The sequence below is a fragment of the Pogona vitticeps genome, chromosome 3, assembly GCF_051106095.1.
Source record: "Pogona vitticeps strain Pit_001003342236 chromosome 3, PviZW2.1, whole genome shotgun sequence".
In the NCBI taxonomy this organism is placed as follows: domain Eukaryota; kingdom Metazoa; phylum Chordata; class Lepidosauria; order Squamata; family Agamidae; genus Pogona; species Pogona vitticeps.
Window position 1 is genome coordinate 160,556,798 of NC_135785.1, and position 15,391 is coordinate 160,572,188.

General features: G+C 43.2%; 1 protein-coding gene across 2 annotated transcripts in view; it reads right to left on the reverse strand.

Annotated features, from left to right (window-relative positions):
• GGACT (gamma-glutamylamine cyclotransferase) overlaps positions 1-15,391 on the reverse strand; it is a 36,768-nt gene that overhangs the window by 12,155 nt on the left and 9,222 nt on the right. The window contains exon 1 of one of the 2 annotated variants that reach the window (XM_020801604.3): positions 8,259-8,342. The exons of the other annotated variant lie outside the window; for it this stretch is intronic. The gene's annotated coding sequence lies outside the window, so the exon portion shown is untranslated. Of the gene's footprint in view, positions 1-8,258; positions 8,343-15,391 lie in introns of those variants that run through there. 2 annotated transcript variants of the gene reach the window in all.

Consider the following 15,391-nt stretch of genomic DNA (forward strand, 5'->3'; position numbering starts at 1 on the left):
TTCTGTTTAATTTCACAGGTACCAATGGGGGTTTTTATCCTTTGGCAAGGCGATTCTGGGAGGGTTTTTATTTTTTAAAATGTCATGTCCTCCTTCCCACCCACCCCTGGCTTGGTGGTCGCTGGCGCTCCCTCCCTTCTCCGCTTCTTCGTTCTGCTGGTGGTGGTGGTAGTGAAGAAGGAGCCAGAGGGGGTCGTGGCTGGCAATGAGGGCTCACGTGCACCTCCTCCTCCTCCTCCTCCTCCTCCTCCTCCTCGGAGCCCCAGCCGGGCTAAGGAAACTCCTGGGCGGCTTCCTCAGGCTCTCGCTCCGCTTGGCGGAAAATCTGATACAGCCCAGCCTCAGCCAGACTCTTCCTCCAGCGGCCCCCAGGTAAATTGAGTTTGAGACCCCTGTCACATGGAAGGAAGCCAAGGCATATTTCTCAAGGTCACCCTTGGGGGAAACCTGAATATCCCCTTAGTAATCAAGAGCTACTGAGGCTAACCCGATTCTACATTCTGTCACAGAATATTGAGAACTGGTTTAGAGAAGAAGATGGAGGCTTCCTCCTTTTTCTCGCCTTTCAGGCAAGAGTTCCAGATGAAAATTTCCCCCCAAGGTGTCAGGCGTTGCTATACTTTTCTTCCTAAGTGGAAAATCATTTGAGAAAACCTTTTGACTCATAAAGATCCTGATAAATATTGGAGCCTTTGTGCACTATTGTAGTGGCTCCAGAAATGCTAGTATTTAATATATATTTTAACCACAACTACTTCATCTTATTTTCCTTCTTTTTAAATACAGTAACATTATTTTCCCATGATTTTTTTAAAAAAATCCTTGCTGTTGGTTTGGTGACCAGATATAGTTACATATTAATTCTTCAGAAGTTTTTGAAAACTGTAGGAAACAGGTGAAAAAACAAAATGCCTTGAACTTTAAACCTGAGCTCAGTTTGTTTGAATAAAGTGAGTTTTAAGGTCACTCTTCACTCAGTGCTCACTTTCAAGGAGGACCCCCATGCCAGAAGAGGCTCCAGGGACTGCATCCTGTTGGGGCTTTGATGCTTTCATTTTGTAACTTGCTATTTTCTTTACAGGGCAGACAAGGGGCTTCCTGCTTGGGCCGACCCCTCTCCAACCTCACCAAATACCTCAGAACCCTGTATGGCAAAACACCTTTCTTACATTAGCCAGGGAGGCACCAGTAGAAACCACGGCCCCTTTGAAATGAAGAGGTTAGAGTCTCCTCTCAGCAGTCGGCTGCTCCGAAACTATATAGTTCTGGTTTGTAAAAACAAACAGTGTTGCAACTTCTGGTATGATAACACCGAATGGTACCTGTAAGACGGCCCTATATCTTCACTTCACATATTTATTTTTTAAAAAAAAACCTTGCAGAAAACAAGTGTTTGGAATTTTATTTGATGACTTTTTATCTAAAACAGGACCGCTGTTTACTTTGTTTATAGCTTGCCTTAAGGGTTGAGACGCCCCCCCAATGCTGCAGTAACAGCATGGAACCTTTTTTAAATGTAACACTTCAATACCGAGGTACATTAAACTGTGTTGAAACCACCAAGCCAAACCACACCACGTGCCATCCTCAACTTTGCTCAGTCGCCAAATGCCAAATATGTGACAATACTAGGAGATTGTTCATAACTTTCCAAAGGCTTGTGATCACAACTTGTTTTTTATTCTCTCCACATCAGAACTAATCTTCATAGAGAGCTAGATTTGGTATAAAGAATGGTGTCCCGGCCTTCAAGTGGCAAGACCCATGTTAGATTTCTACTGGGCCATGAAGTTTACTGGGTAATCTTGGGTGTCTCTCACTACCAGTTGTGAGGACAGAGTAAGGCAGGGGGAACCCTTTCGGCTCAAGGGCCACATTTGGTTCCAGAAATGTTTGGGGGGGATACATACTCCAGGAGTGGAGAGAACCAAAGGAAAAAGGATGGGATGAAAAGTATTAGACTATTGTGTCTTAAACCTTATTGTGTCAGACAACTAAAGAGAGAGGTTTTAATCCTTCAGAATGGGGGCGGGGGTGGGGAGACATACAAAAGCTGGGAAATCATCAAACGATGCTGAAATGGAGAAGGGGGTGTAGTCATTTGGGTAACACCAGGAAAAGCATATCATGGTCAGCTAATGAATATACTGTAGAAAGCTCCTCAGAAAAAAAAGTAGATGCTACTGTCAAGGACGTCATCCGTCAACATACCTTCCTCACATGAATCCAAGCTACTTTGTAGCTTCCTACAAGTATGAATGCATAGTATGAATCCAGCACTTCTCTTTCTCATTGCACCAACAGGGGATATCAAGTGTAATATTAGCCAGGAAATACAATAAAGGGTCCAAGGAGAAGCATACAAGAAGAAACAAAGAAGAAGAAGTGAAGAAGCTTCTAGTGTGGTGGATGGAGAGACTAGGACTCAGGAGATGTGGGTTGGAATCCCTACTTGACCATGCAAACCCACTAGGGATAGGGGGTGGGATGGGTACAACCACTGGTAAATGCCTCACCTTGAAAGCCCTATTAGGGTAGCTATAAAGAGGTTCCAATTTGACAGTGCATAACTAACTTAAATGATGCTTACGGCAAAGATGAGCAGAGAAGGTAAGCCAATCAAGAATGAAAGAAGTAAATCCAAAGGGCAGGCAGAAAATATCAAATGGGCAGCAGCACTTGGGCCAGAAGGAAGCTTAAGAGTAGAGACATGAAGTCACTCAAGCAGCATGTTACAGTGAACTCCGAAAACAAACAGAGGCACCGCATGAAATACTAATCTCCTTAATTTATTCCTAAGGGCTTCCCTGGATGGAGCATTTGTGCCACTTGGTAGTGAATCAATATGGAGCTTACTGGGTTTCCATCCATACTTATTTTTAAAACCTCACTTCTTTTCTGTTCCAAAAATTATTCTACAATTTATTATTCTCTCCTGCATGACTATGGAAAATGCTGCCCCTTCCATGCCTCCATTCCGTTTCTGACAGGACCCTGCAGTGTCTAACTGCTAACAGCTAAATACATTAATGCAACACTGCTCCACTCCAGGCAGAGAGCCGGGTAAAACTCTCCTCACTTGGGTAATGGTGCTAGTTTAAGAGCCTCACTTCCCTTCCGTATTTTGAGTTTTCTTTTTGTGGCACGAGTGGTTGGGCTGGGAAACTCACCAGTTCAAATAAATGAACAAAGGAAGCAAAGACAACAGAACACACCTCAGCCACTGGCAGAGATGGTGTTTGCCCTCCACTGCCCTTGACAGCTATCTATCATTGTTGCCTCAGCGGATCTGAACATGTCTCAATGAAAGTGCTTCCCAATCAGCACTACCCATTATTCTCTCTTTTAATATAAACTTTTCTGCTGGATTCTCCCCACCTCCCACGCTTTTCTAGTAGTAGATTAACAGTAAAACTAAAAGTTTCTGACCCATGAATCTCTTGCTGCCGTGAACTCTGCTTGGGGGAGGAGGGGAACACTAGCTTTCGAGGGAGATTAAAAACACTTAAAGTTGAGGGTTTTCTTCACATTTTGTCACTGTTAATACCTCACATTATCTGGAGGATGGGGGAAAAGCTGATACAGGGCTTGTCTGCATGGTCATTTTTCAAGTGGGATGGTGCAAGCTAAATAAGATCACTTGGGGTTGGGTAGAGGTCTGGTATGACACTTTGGGCAATCTTCACATCCAAATTGCATACCAAATCACCTCAGGCAAGCCTGTTTGGTCTGGCTCCTCTGCTGAGAATTTCCAATAACGTGAAGTGACTTAAAAAACAGCCAGTTCAGGATACTGGCAAAGTAAACACTTCCTCTGCTCCTCCATGGAGGAGCAGAGGAGGTAGTTCAAAAACTCTCCTCTCCTCTCTCTCTCTCTCTCTCGCACACACACACACACACACACACACACTTAAATTGAGATAGGAGCACACAATAAGGGGCATTTGTCTTTCCTGTCTTTGATTTATAAAGGTCTAGTTGATAACCTGATCACAGCTGAATCCACTGCCAAGTACTGGACAGTTGAAGCCTCGCTTTGGTTCATTTCTAGCAATTGCATGCACTGGAAATGAATCAAAATGTAACAGTCCTTCTTGTAAAAACAAAGTGGAAGCTTCTGACAGGGACCCAGAAAGGTGTGGGTCGGAACACTCTGGAGATGGGCTGGCTCGCTTCAGCAAATACGTTGTGTGATTTCTGGGAAAATGAGCAAAACAACCTGTCCCCTCAGTGAACCAAATGGCAGGCAAAATGCCAGTCTGATCACACCCATAGTCAATGACCAATCAGTACTTCTTAAAAAACAAATTTCTGTCTAGAAAAGCCATAAATTACCTACATGTGCCCAGATTCAATGTAGAGGTTTCTTTACTAAGTTGGACTTTCTCTTGACTCTTCCTAGGCCATGGAACAACCAAAACTCACTGGCACAATCTTCAATTTCCATTACTAAGGAGCTACTGCAACTTTTCCCACATCACTGCTGTTTAACATCAGTCTCAAACAGATTACAGTATTAAATCAGCCTCTCCCAATCTAGAACTAGACAAATGATTTTCGATGACAATTCACACCAAATCTGATCTTTTGTCATGCTAGCTGCAGTGGATGGTAGCATGAAATTCCTGAAGGACACCACACCAAAGGGATAATGGTCATTTCACACAGACATGTCTTATGCACTTTAAATGTTCATTCCATTTTCACAGCTCAGGGAGAATCCATTGGAAGTTACAATGAACAGCTTAAATTGTTCAGCTTTGCAATCCATTAACAGAAAATAAAGAACTGAAAGAATGTACTCTTTTTGATGATTTCTCACGAAGGTTTATATAGCAGGAAAGAGGAAAGTGAGGTTTGATGTAATTCTTTCCCACAGTAAATAACACGATCGCAGTTATGAGATATCACAATGGAGGGAAGAGGATGTAGAAGGAATGATAGATATAGAAAGTGAGGAGAGAAGCCCAGAACTGAAGTAGAAGACATTTTAATTATTTCTGGGTTTTTTTAGGATTGGAAAAAAAGATTCAAAAACTGAAATCATTTTTAAAATTTGAATTAGTTTTATATATTTTGTATTGTTAAAATAGTGTTTTTGTTTTATCCCTATGTAACAATGGTTTTAATTTAAAATGGGCAAAATTTTATCAGTGTAGTTATGTAGGAATACCCTGGATCCAAATGTAAAAATAATTAATTGAAAGCTCACTATCCCCCCCGCACACCCCTTTCAGGTTCGGAGGCTCCCTAGAGCTCCATTTTGCTCTGGGGAAACCTTTGTGAGCCTCAGGATGGATGGGAGAAGCCTTTAATAGTTGCAAATCACTGCCAGAACATTAACAACAGTCCTAATACCAGCAGTGGTGATCCACCACCAAGTTTTATTAAAGGCTTCCCCCAACCCCAGACCAAGGCTCCCAAAAGCTTCCTCAACACAAAAGAAAGCCTTAGGGAGTCTTCTGACCCGAAACAGAAGGATAGCAAGCTTTCAATTTCAATTATTTCCAGCACCTGGTTCTAGTTTACACTGGTGTAACTAGGCCAACAGGATTTTTCCCGATGTGATTTCTCAAAGATCTCATAACTGAATAAGGAAAAGAAATGCTAATTTTATATTATATGACAATTTGTTCTTATAATCTTTTGAAAAATGTTTTGCAAATATTCAACCAATCTTGGACTAACACCTTATCCTATAGGCATTGGTATAGATTTTTGGGTTAAACTAGTGCTGGCTAGACAATTCAGTGAGTTGGAGTAGAAGATGTCAGGAGTTCAATTCTCCAGTTGCCTTAGTCTTCCACATACCGCAGTCCCAGGGCCTCCCCGAGTCATGTTAGCTCCCCTAATGCCTGAACCCTCCAAGAGTCCTATAAAATTTCATAGACCTCCCGGGAGAAAATCAGAAGCTTGTGTTACTCACAGCTGGCATTTATTCCAATAAAGGGCTAATTCCAGAATGAAACCAAACAATCACAGAAAACTGTGTCAAAATCCAGTACAAATGTCTTCATTATTGTAATTATTCCAGGCAATGTTAGCTTGTGTATTTCTACAAGCTTTATTTATCTACATTGCTCCTATGTTCCAAATACACAAAAATACTTCAGGGTTGTTACAAAATACAAAAGTCTGACAGCTATGAAGAAAACTCTAGTCAGAAACACTTGAAAACTCTTCCTTACAATTCATGAAAAGTTACAAGTGTGATTTCCATCCAGTCTTACAACTCTGAGAAGTTGCAGACATTCAGATACAAATATAAAGCTGTAGACATAATAAAAATCATGTCTGAATCTAAAATAAAAGTTTTAATAGTTTACATTTATGAAATATAAAATCATTATACTTTTAAAACTTTTAAAAGCTTTAAAAGACATATTTTAAAAACATACAAAAATACCAAAATTGTTAAAATAAAAAGATATAAAGTGAAAAGCATTTTATTCGTGAAGGCTTTCACAGCCGGGATCTAATCGTTGTTGTGGGTTTTTCCGAGCTCTTTGGCCGTGTTCTGAAGGTTGTTCTTCCTAACGTTTCGCCAGTCTCTGTGGCTGGCATCTTCAGAGGACAGCACTCTGTGCTCTGGTGTTGTTTGCTTGGGAGTGCAGGAAGAACAACCTTCAGAACACGGCTAAAGAGCTCGAAAAACTCACAACAACCATGAAAAGCATTTCTTAAACACATCTAAGTTCTTAAAAGTAAATTTATTAAAAGAAATAACTTTCTTAGCCTCTAAGCATGTTAATAGGCACACACACATGAAATTTAAACAATATTCTTACCCAGTCAAGCAGTGATCATTCATTCACCTGTTGTTTATGTTGATCTCATCTTTGTGTTTACAAACTAGAACCAAACATTCATTCATAACTAAAACATTCATTCATTTCCTAAGACTGTTTATAATTCATGGACCTTGCTCTGCTGGAGCTGGCTAATTGTTTTGAAATAACATGTAAGCTATTTTTTCAAGTTGAAAGTTTTAAAAGTATTTTCCATTTAGGGCAAATTTTCCTGCATCTTTCCTTTAATTTTCTAACACTTTTAAACATATAAGGTTTCAAACCTTGACATTCAGAAGAAAGGGATAGTAAACTACTTCTAAATACTTTATAGCTAGGAAATTCTGGCAAGGGTGTCATTATATCAGAATCAACATATAATTAATAATTATATTTCTCCTAGTACTCAGTTTAATAGATACCAAACAGCAACATAGGAAGCTGAAGAATAAAAACTTAATTTTATCCAAGTGTCATTGAAAAGAAGATTTGAAGAAATGGAGACAATCAGGGCACAGAGATTGTGAAAAACGGGGGAACTAGCAAGTGTATCTCAATATAAATTTCATTCCTGCTTTGATAGATCTTTATTGTGATGTCTGAAGCCAGGCAATGTAAGATTATTATATCAGAGTTTCTGTGATATTGAACTGTTTTCACAAAATTCCCTCAGGGTATTCTGGTACCTTACATGCAAGGTCATCAGCGAGGGAACCAAAGGCTGCTGATTACCTCTATCCCAGTGAGGGAAGGTCAGCAAACTGCAATAAATTTCTATTAATTGTTTTGTTCTGGTATGGTCATAAAGACCGTACTCCTCTACTTTCTTCATCCAATTCCTTCCCCCCCCCCCCTCGTTTTCCAGTTTCAAGTCTTAGGTTAGCCCTGCTTTGTTTTCATTGACATAGAACACACGTCTTCAGCACCACTGGGCTGGATATGGCATTTTAATTTGTGTGAGCAGCTCTGGGAGATATTTTTTGCATGAAAAGGAGGATACAACTATAGTAGATAAATTTAAAATATATTCGTCTTTATTATCTAGCTTTAAAAAAAATAGGGTAAGTCATCCTAGAATGTTTTAATTAGAGACCAGGTTTAAAAACAAAGAAAAAAAAAGAAATTCCCAAGACTGGAGTGCAATGGGAAATAGAAAAAGGTAATAGGCTTGGTCAATAAATAAAAAATTGCAGTGAATCTTGTGAGATTTATTTGGTCTTTGTATTGTGAGCTTACTGTCGCATACTAACAAACTTGTAAGTGTTGTACAAAAGTCCTCACTTGAGAGAAAGCTATTAAAGAAGAAATAAACTGTACTATTCAGCATCAAGGGTTTATAGATGGTGCAGGAGGAAAGAAGTCTCTAAACCTATTACAGAAGCCCCAGTACCATCCTATGTACCAGATATGCTGCCCCCCATTAATGGAAGAGTCACATGCAGACCTAATAGCAGCAGTCTAAATACATACCTCTAAAAATCAGTTCCACCTCCCACTCATGATTTTTCACAGCTGAGCAAGGACTTGAATTCAGGTGTCCTGAATAATAATAGTCCATCATTTTATCCATTACACCACACTGAGAATTTACTGTACATTCCTCTAAAACACTTGATGTAGTGGGATGGGGGGCTTTATAAGCTCAATAAATAAATAACAAGTCAGCCAGCCAACCAGGGCAAGTACAGCTTCAAACTCCACAAATTTCAGCTTGTCAGTGCATAAAAGCTGCTTCTCCTTCGTGGTCTCTGTGAATACACACTAATGGGTTAATCTGTGGTCGAGCAAAACAACCTTGGAAACTTCCACAGCTTTAAGCACTTGGTGCTGGGACCTCCCCTACACCTGGCTATATAACTCCACCTCCGGCACCCAGCCCTCAGTTCTTTTTTTTCCACTGCTGTTGTAGTAGTAGCTCTGTTTGGAACTTCACAAGTAAAAACAATTTCTATTTCTTATCTTTACTTTCTTTGATCTCCCTTGTTCTTTCTTCTAAATAACAAGTTGTTTCTTCTGCCTGGTGGAAGAGCAGCAGCTGGCATTAGTTGTGCTTTGTAAAGGCTTTGTAAACTGGCTTTAGGGCCTCAGGGCTTTTCTCTTAAAGACATAAGGTTTCTTTTATCTTCTTAGCAAGGTTACCCATAGGCTCAAGAGCAACAGCTTTCTACCTGTTTGCAATCTTTCTCTTTCTATCAAAAGAGGACAGCATCTGAGCTTTGCCCTTGGGAGAAGAAAGGGCCGCCTACAGCTCCGGCCGCAATCCCCGCTTGTCAGTGATTCTCCTGACTGGGGTAAAGCCTCTGTGGAGGTTGGCATGGAACAGCCCTCTTGCATCAAGGGGCTTGTTCATACCGCTATCAAGTCTACAGTGAGTTGGGCACCTGTAGTAGCCCCAGGGTTACCCTTGGAAGAAGAAAGGGGCCCCTGCAGCACTGGCCGGTGGCCCCACCTGTCAGTGATTCTCCTGATTGGGGTAAAGCCTCTGTGGGGGTTGGTGTGGAACAGCCCTCTTCCATGGGGCTCATTCATACAGCTGTTTAACCTGCAGTGAGTTGGGTGTCAACAGCCTTGCCCTTGGAAAAGAAAGGGCCTCCTGCAGCACCAGTTGCCTTCCTCGTCTGTCAGCGATTCTCTTGACATGGGGTAAAAGCCTCTGTGTGAGGTTGGCACAGAATAGCCCTACTTCATGGGCTCATTTATATGACTACTAATTCCAGAAAAAGCTACGCGCCAAAGCAACATACGGTAAGCCTTGGTTTTGCCATTGGGGATGGAACGGGCCCCCTTCAGCTCCTGCTGCCAGCCCTACCTGTTAGTGATATTCCTGACCAGGGTGACACCTTTGGGTAGTCTGGCATAAAATAGCCCTCAATTATCAATGGGCTCGTTCTCACAGCTGCTATTTCCAAAATCAGCTACGTGCCAAAGCAAGAGCTTTTGGACAACATTTGGCAGTCCTAGCTTTGCCTTTAAAAAAAAAAGGAGGGCCTGCAGCTCCCACTGCTAGCCCTGCTAGTCAGTGATATTCTTGTTTGGGGTAGCACTTGTTTGGTGGCTCATAATTTGGCACAAAACAACCTCTTTATCAATGGGCTGGTTCACACAGTAGTCTGCGGCCCCATGTCAGCTGCCGGTGCCTGCATAGGCTCATAAGGAAAGGATTCATAGGAGTCAACCCTAAAACCCTGCTAATGTCAGGTAAACCCAAGTAATTTTCCTCAGGAGGGTCCTATCATGCCAACAAGTCTGTGCAGGACCAGTCCCTTTTATCTGGTACAGGAGCTATGAGCCTTTTTCACCACCTTTTCTGCCGCTGCCACCGCCCCACTCCACCTGGCACTGTTCTGAGCCACAGGCTAAGGAGTGCTTTGCACCTCCACCTATGCCTCAAAAGTGTAGTGCACCCGGCTCCGGCAGCAAAGTGTCCACGGGTTTGACCTAACCCGTTGTTAACCCTTTCAGCCTTTTCTGTCCCAGCAACTGTATTGAGACTGAGTTCGGTCAGGCTCATACTAAGAAAGACTGCTCCCCTAATCATCAGAAGGACTTGCCTTATTTAGCTGGGACTCACAAGAGTCAGAAGGACAGAAAGACTTCTGACCAATTTTCCTACTCCCATATCAGTTGCCGCAGTTAGTCACCCTCCTTTACCATTAACAGATAAGGAGTTCTTTAGCGTTTTATTTTCCGGCCGCCATGTAGCCAACTACTCCTCTGCCATGGGTGCTTATCATCACCACTTACTGAATTTGACATTGCCGATTCTGCGGGTAACTCCTATGCACCTTTACAGTTAAAGCCTCTCATGTCACTAGGAGGCAATGGGGTGGGCACGTCATGAGCGCATTGCTGCTCGACATGCCTTAAACCAGCATCCAAACAATTGACTGGTTGAGGACCTGCGGTTTGTTGATGTGCGGCTTTTAGTCAGAAAACTGATGTTATTCTTGATACCCTGCCCAAGCTCCAGAAGGCAGCATGGTCATTTGTGGTATAACAACCGCAAGTACCTGGTGATGCTCCTACCAGCCTAGGGCATACCAGGAATGTCAAAGGCCTCAACCCCAAAGTTACCAGCTGCCACCCCCTAGACATGTGGGCAGGCAGCGCCCTGCCCAGCAGATCTGCAGGCAGGACCCCAAAACCAAGTGGTCTCTTTACTGCACCTGACTATTCTGTTGTTAACCAGTCAGGCTGTCTGGCCCCTCATCTTTCCGATTGGTGTTCCTTCATGTTTAATACTTGGGTGCTCCCTATCATAGCTACCGGCTATGCTATTGAATTCAATATACCCCACTGTCATAGGCCATGTTATGGCCACCACCAAAAAAAAAAAAAAAAAAAGGATGGAGGCCTTGGTTTTGAAGGCCTGAACTCTTTTATTACTCTATGTAGATTCCGTATGGCTTTCTTGGACACTGTTATTCACATGTTACATCCAGAGAGTTGGTTAGATGCTTGTTTTCATGATGGCATCCGGTCACGCCATCAACGTTTTCTCATGTTTTCAGCAGGGGGAATCACTGTTTACCCGTAATTGGATAACTGGCTCCTGGCCGCTGAGTCCAAGTCACAAGCTGGTAGACATACGTCCTTAACACTGTCCCTTTGTCAATGTTAGGACTGAAGGTCAACATAGAGAAGTCGACTTTGCAACCTACACAGTGTGTAGATTGTATTAATGTGACGAGATGCTTTCTTGAAGGAGGGTTTTTCTTCCCTGATGACAAGTCTGTGAAATTGCTTGATTTCTTATGCTCCTTTTTTATTTCAGGCGCTTGCTTCCCTGTCCAACAGGTCCAGTGACTCCTGGGGCTGATGGCATCTACCACAGCCATGGGACAGCATGCTCAACTGAGGATGCAGTCCCTTCAAGCCTGGTTTCTCTCACTTTTTCAGATGTCTTGCGACCACCCATCCATGTTGCTCCAGGTGACTCTGGAACTCGTTGCTTAACTGGACTGGTGGGGATTCCCCCCCATAGGGAGACCCTTCGGTCTCTTGACCCGGCTGATTCAGTCAGTGGTGGATGCCAGCCTACTGGGTGGGTGGGCATGTCTGCACCACCATGTTGCCCTTGGCCGCTGGTAGCCGGCCTCCATATCATTGTGCTGGAGCTCCTCGCAAACACCAAGGCCTTTGGGGCCTCTGAGCCCCTACTCCAGGGTCGGGTGGTCCAGCTCGCATCAGGTGATACCACTGCAGTTTATTATATGAACAAGCAGGGCGCTGCTCATTTGTTACGCCTTCTCTTTCGCACCATTGACCTTTCGGAATGGTGTTATACTTGCCACATTTATCCAGTGGCTGTACATTTCGCACGCAGGAACAATTCCGTAGTAGACCATCTCAGCAGACTACAGTCCTGTCCTCACGAGCGGGCTCTCAACGATGGCATCTTTCGCGCCCTCTGTCGTTGATGAGGGACTCCAGACATAGACATTTTCGCATCCCGGACGAACAAGATGTGTGCTATGTGCTGCTCCTGAACCAGCATCAGCTGTAATTCCCCAGGGAACACTTCCTGATGAATTGGTCATGGGGCCTCCTTTACAGGTTTCCACCTTTCCCCCTTCTTCAAAGGACTGTTCTTCGAGTCCAACATGAGTTGCAAATGTCATGTTTGGTTGCCTCCCTAGCCATGGTTCTCGATCCTGCTCCCATGAGCTACAGAATACATCAGGCTGCAGCTGGTCCCTCACCTACTATCTCAGGACAAGGGTCGGATGTTTCATCTGGGCCTCGTGTCCCTCTACCTGTCGGCTTTGAGTCTTCCCCGACAGTAACAGACATGCTCAATCATGCTCGCAAACCTTATGCCACCTTGACCTACTTCTTTAATGGGTAAGCATTCTGTCACTTTACATCAAGACAACATTTGCCTACTAGGCCAATGTCTCTGGACGCATTCCTTCAGTTTCTCCTTCACCTGTTTCGCCTGGGACTGGTCCATTCTACCTGCACGCTATTTCTCTGAGGCCTGGAGAATATGCGCCCTGCCTATAGACCATTAACACCTCAGTGGCCACTCCAATTACTTATTCGGCAGTGTATGAGGCCTCCCTTCAAGCCCTTGGCATCAGCATTGCTCTGCTTGGTAGCCCTCAAGACTGCCTTTCTCCTGGCGATATCCTTAGCTTGCAGGGCTGGAGGACTGGCTACACTAAGAGCAGATCCTTTTTTCTGCAAAGTAACCTCACGGCCAGACCTTACCTTCTTCCCTAAGGTATTTTCTGCCTTCCATTTGAAACAGCCAGCTGTCCTTACTATCTTCTATCCCACACCATCTTCTCCATGTGGGACAGTGCTCCACGCTCTAGATGGGAAGCGTGCTCTGTCATATGATGTGCATTGCACAACCACTTTTCGTGCCTCACAGCGTCTCCTTGTCACCTTTGCTGGCTCCTCCTTCGGAGCACCGGCTTCCTCAGACCATCTCCAGATGGATAGTCCAGGCCACCCATCTTGCCTATAACTTGGTAAAGACTCCTCTCCCAAAATCACTGAGAGCTCACTCTACTAGAGTTGTAGCATCCTCAACAGCCTTTTTTCCGTGAAGTGGACATCACGGATGTCTGCCACGCTGTCATATGTGCCACTCCGTCTACCTTCATCTCGCACTACCGCTTGGATGGCCAGCCGAAGGCTCAGGCTGTGGTAGATCAAGCTGTCCTGGCTCCTGCACTTTTCTGATGTCCCTCCTCCTGGTTAGTCAGCTTGCCAGTCAGACCACAAGGGAGAAAAGAGGTGACTTACCTGTAACTCTAGTTCTTCGAGTGATCCTCTGTGAATTCACACATCCTGCCCTCCTCCCCTCTGTCCGTCACATGTGCCATGGCATGTTGGGCAGCGGCGGTCAGTTCTTTGGAACTGAGGGCTAGGTGTCGGGGGCGGGGTTATATAGCCAGATGTAGGGAGGTCCCGGCACCAAGTGCTTAAAGCTGTGGAAGTTTCTGAAACTTCTCTGCTCGAGCACAGATTAACCCATTAGTGTGAATTCAGAGGACCACTCGAAGAACCAGAGTTACAGGTAAGTAACCTCTTTTTCCACCCCAAGAGTACCTCAACATATTTGGTAAGGATGACACAACACTAACCAAGAATTAAGTTCCCCCATACTACCTAATCCAACTGTAAAAGAAATCTAAAAAAGAAACAAAATCCAAGTTCACTGTACGAATAATAAAGCAGATCAGGATTGTTCTTGAAATCTTTCCATTTTTAGTTTCTTTCAGAGTGGACACAGCTGGTTTTGGGAAGTTACATTCCACAGAAGATATGGGATGTCTGTGCTTTTTTATTTCCCATAGTAAAGCCTTTAAAGAAAAATTCTTCCGTTTGAATATTTTAGAAAACCTGTCTTTGAAAGCTTCCTGTCAAACTAGTGTGAGGCTTTGACACAAGTATTTTTTAATAAAGAAAAACATTATTCATAATGCTATTCATGAATCATGTTTGAAAGGCAGAGGCACGCTTGGTGACTGCCCCAGAGCCGTTAAATTCTTGGTGGCTCCCCAAGTCTACAGTTAACCCACCCTACTGCACACTGCTAAAACCTTCAATTTTTCTGTTGTGTTGTTCTATTGCCATCTTTACAAATGACCTAGATGAGAGTGTGCTTTATGTAAGAACATTCTGTCTGACTTTTTTAAAAAGCAAGTGCTGGTATGCAGACGCTGAAGCACAGTAAGACAAGAGCCTCAGTGGTTCTTCAAACAGATCAGCCATACATTCATTGCTTTTAAGAGCAAATATAGTATGGGTTAGCATAACTGACATTCAAGAATGCATTAATCCAGATGAAATAAATGTGTTTGCTGCCAAAAGGATACCAACGTTATTATCTGAAAAGTCCTCCTTTTTTGCTTATCATTACTACATTATGGCCCATGATGCAGTACTCTAAGGATCCTCCCCCACCCAGGAGCTGTAGGTTTCTTTTTCTCAGTTTATCTCACTCCTCTCTATCACAAGCCCCCTGCACCAGTAGGTCTATGCTGCAAAAACTACACTCTGGCTGTCTGTAACAACATGCCCCAGCAACAGACTTTGCTCAGTAACACATAAAGCTGTTTATAGTCTTAAACTACTTTTTAATTCTCATCCTTCTCTTTTATTGGCTCACCTTAGTACTTGCACATTTCCACATCCTATCTTCCCATCAAGAGCCAGTGTGGTATAGTTGATAAACTGCTGAACTAGGAGCCAAGAGACAGGGGTTCAAATCCTTATTTCACCATGGAAACCCATTGGGAGGTGGCAATCATAAGTCACTTATTGAACATCTTGCATACCTTGAAAACTTTGAGGGTTGCCATATGTCTGAAGCGACCTGAAGACACATGAGACATAAAACCTTCCTATCTTGACTTTTCCCCTTCATCTCTGGAACATTCAGCTAATGCCTTGCCTTTCTTCCCATACGGGGACTTAAAGTGGCTTACAATTTTTTTAAGGCAAATAGGTGAAATAGAATAAATTGCATAGAAAGCAAGAAAACCTACCTTATATTAGATTAAGTGAATAAAATAATTTAAAAAAATACACTAAAAGGTTACAAATGTAACATGCTCCATTAAAACCAGTTTCTTGGCAACCAAATA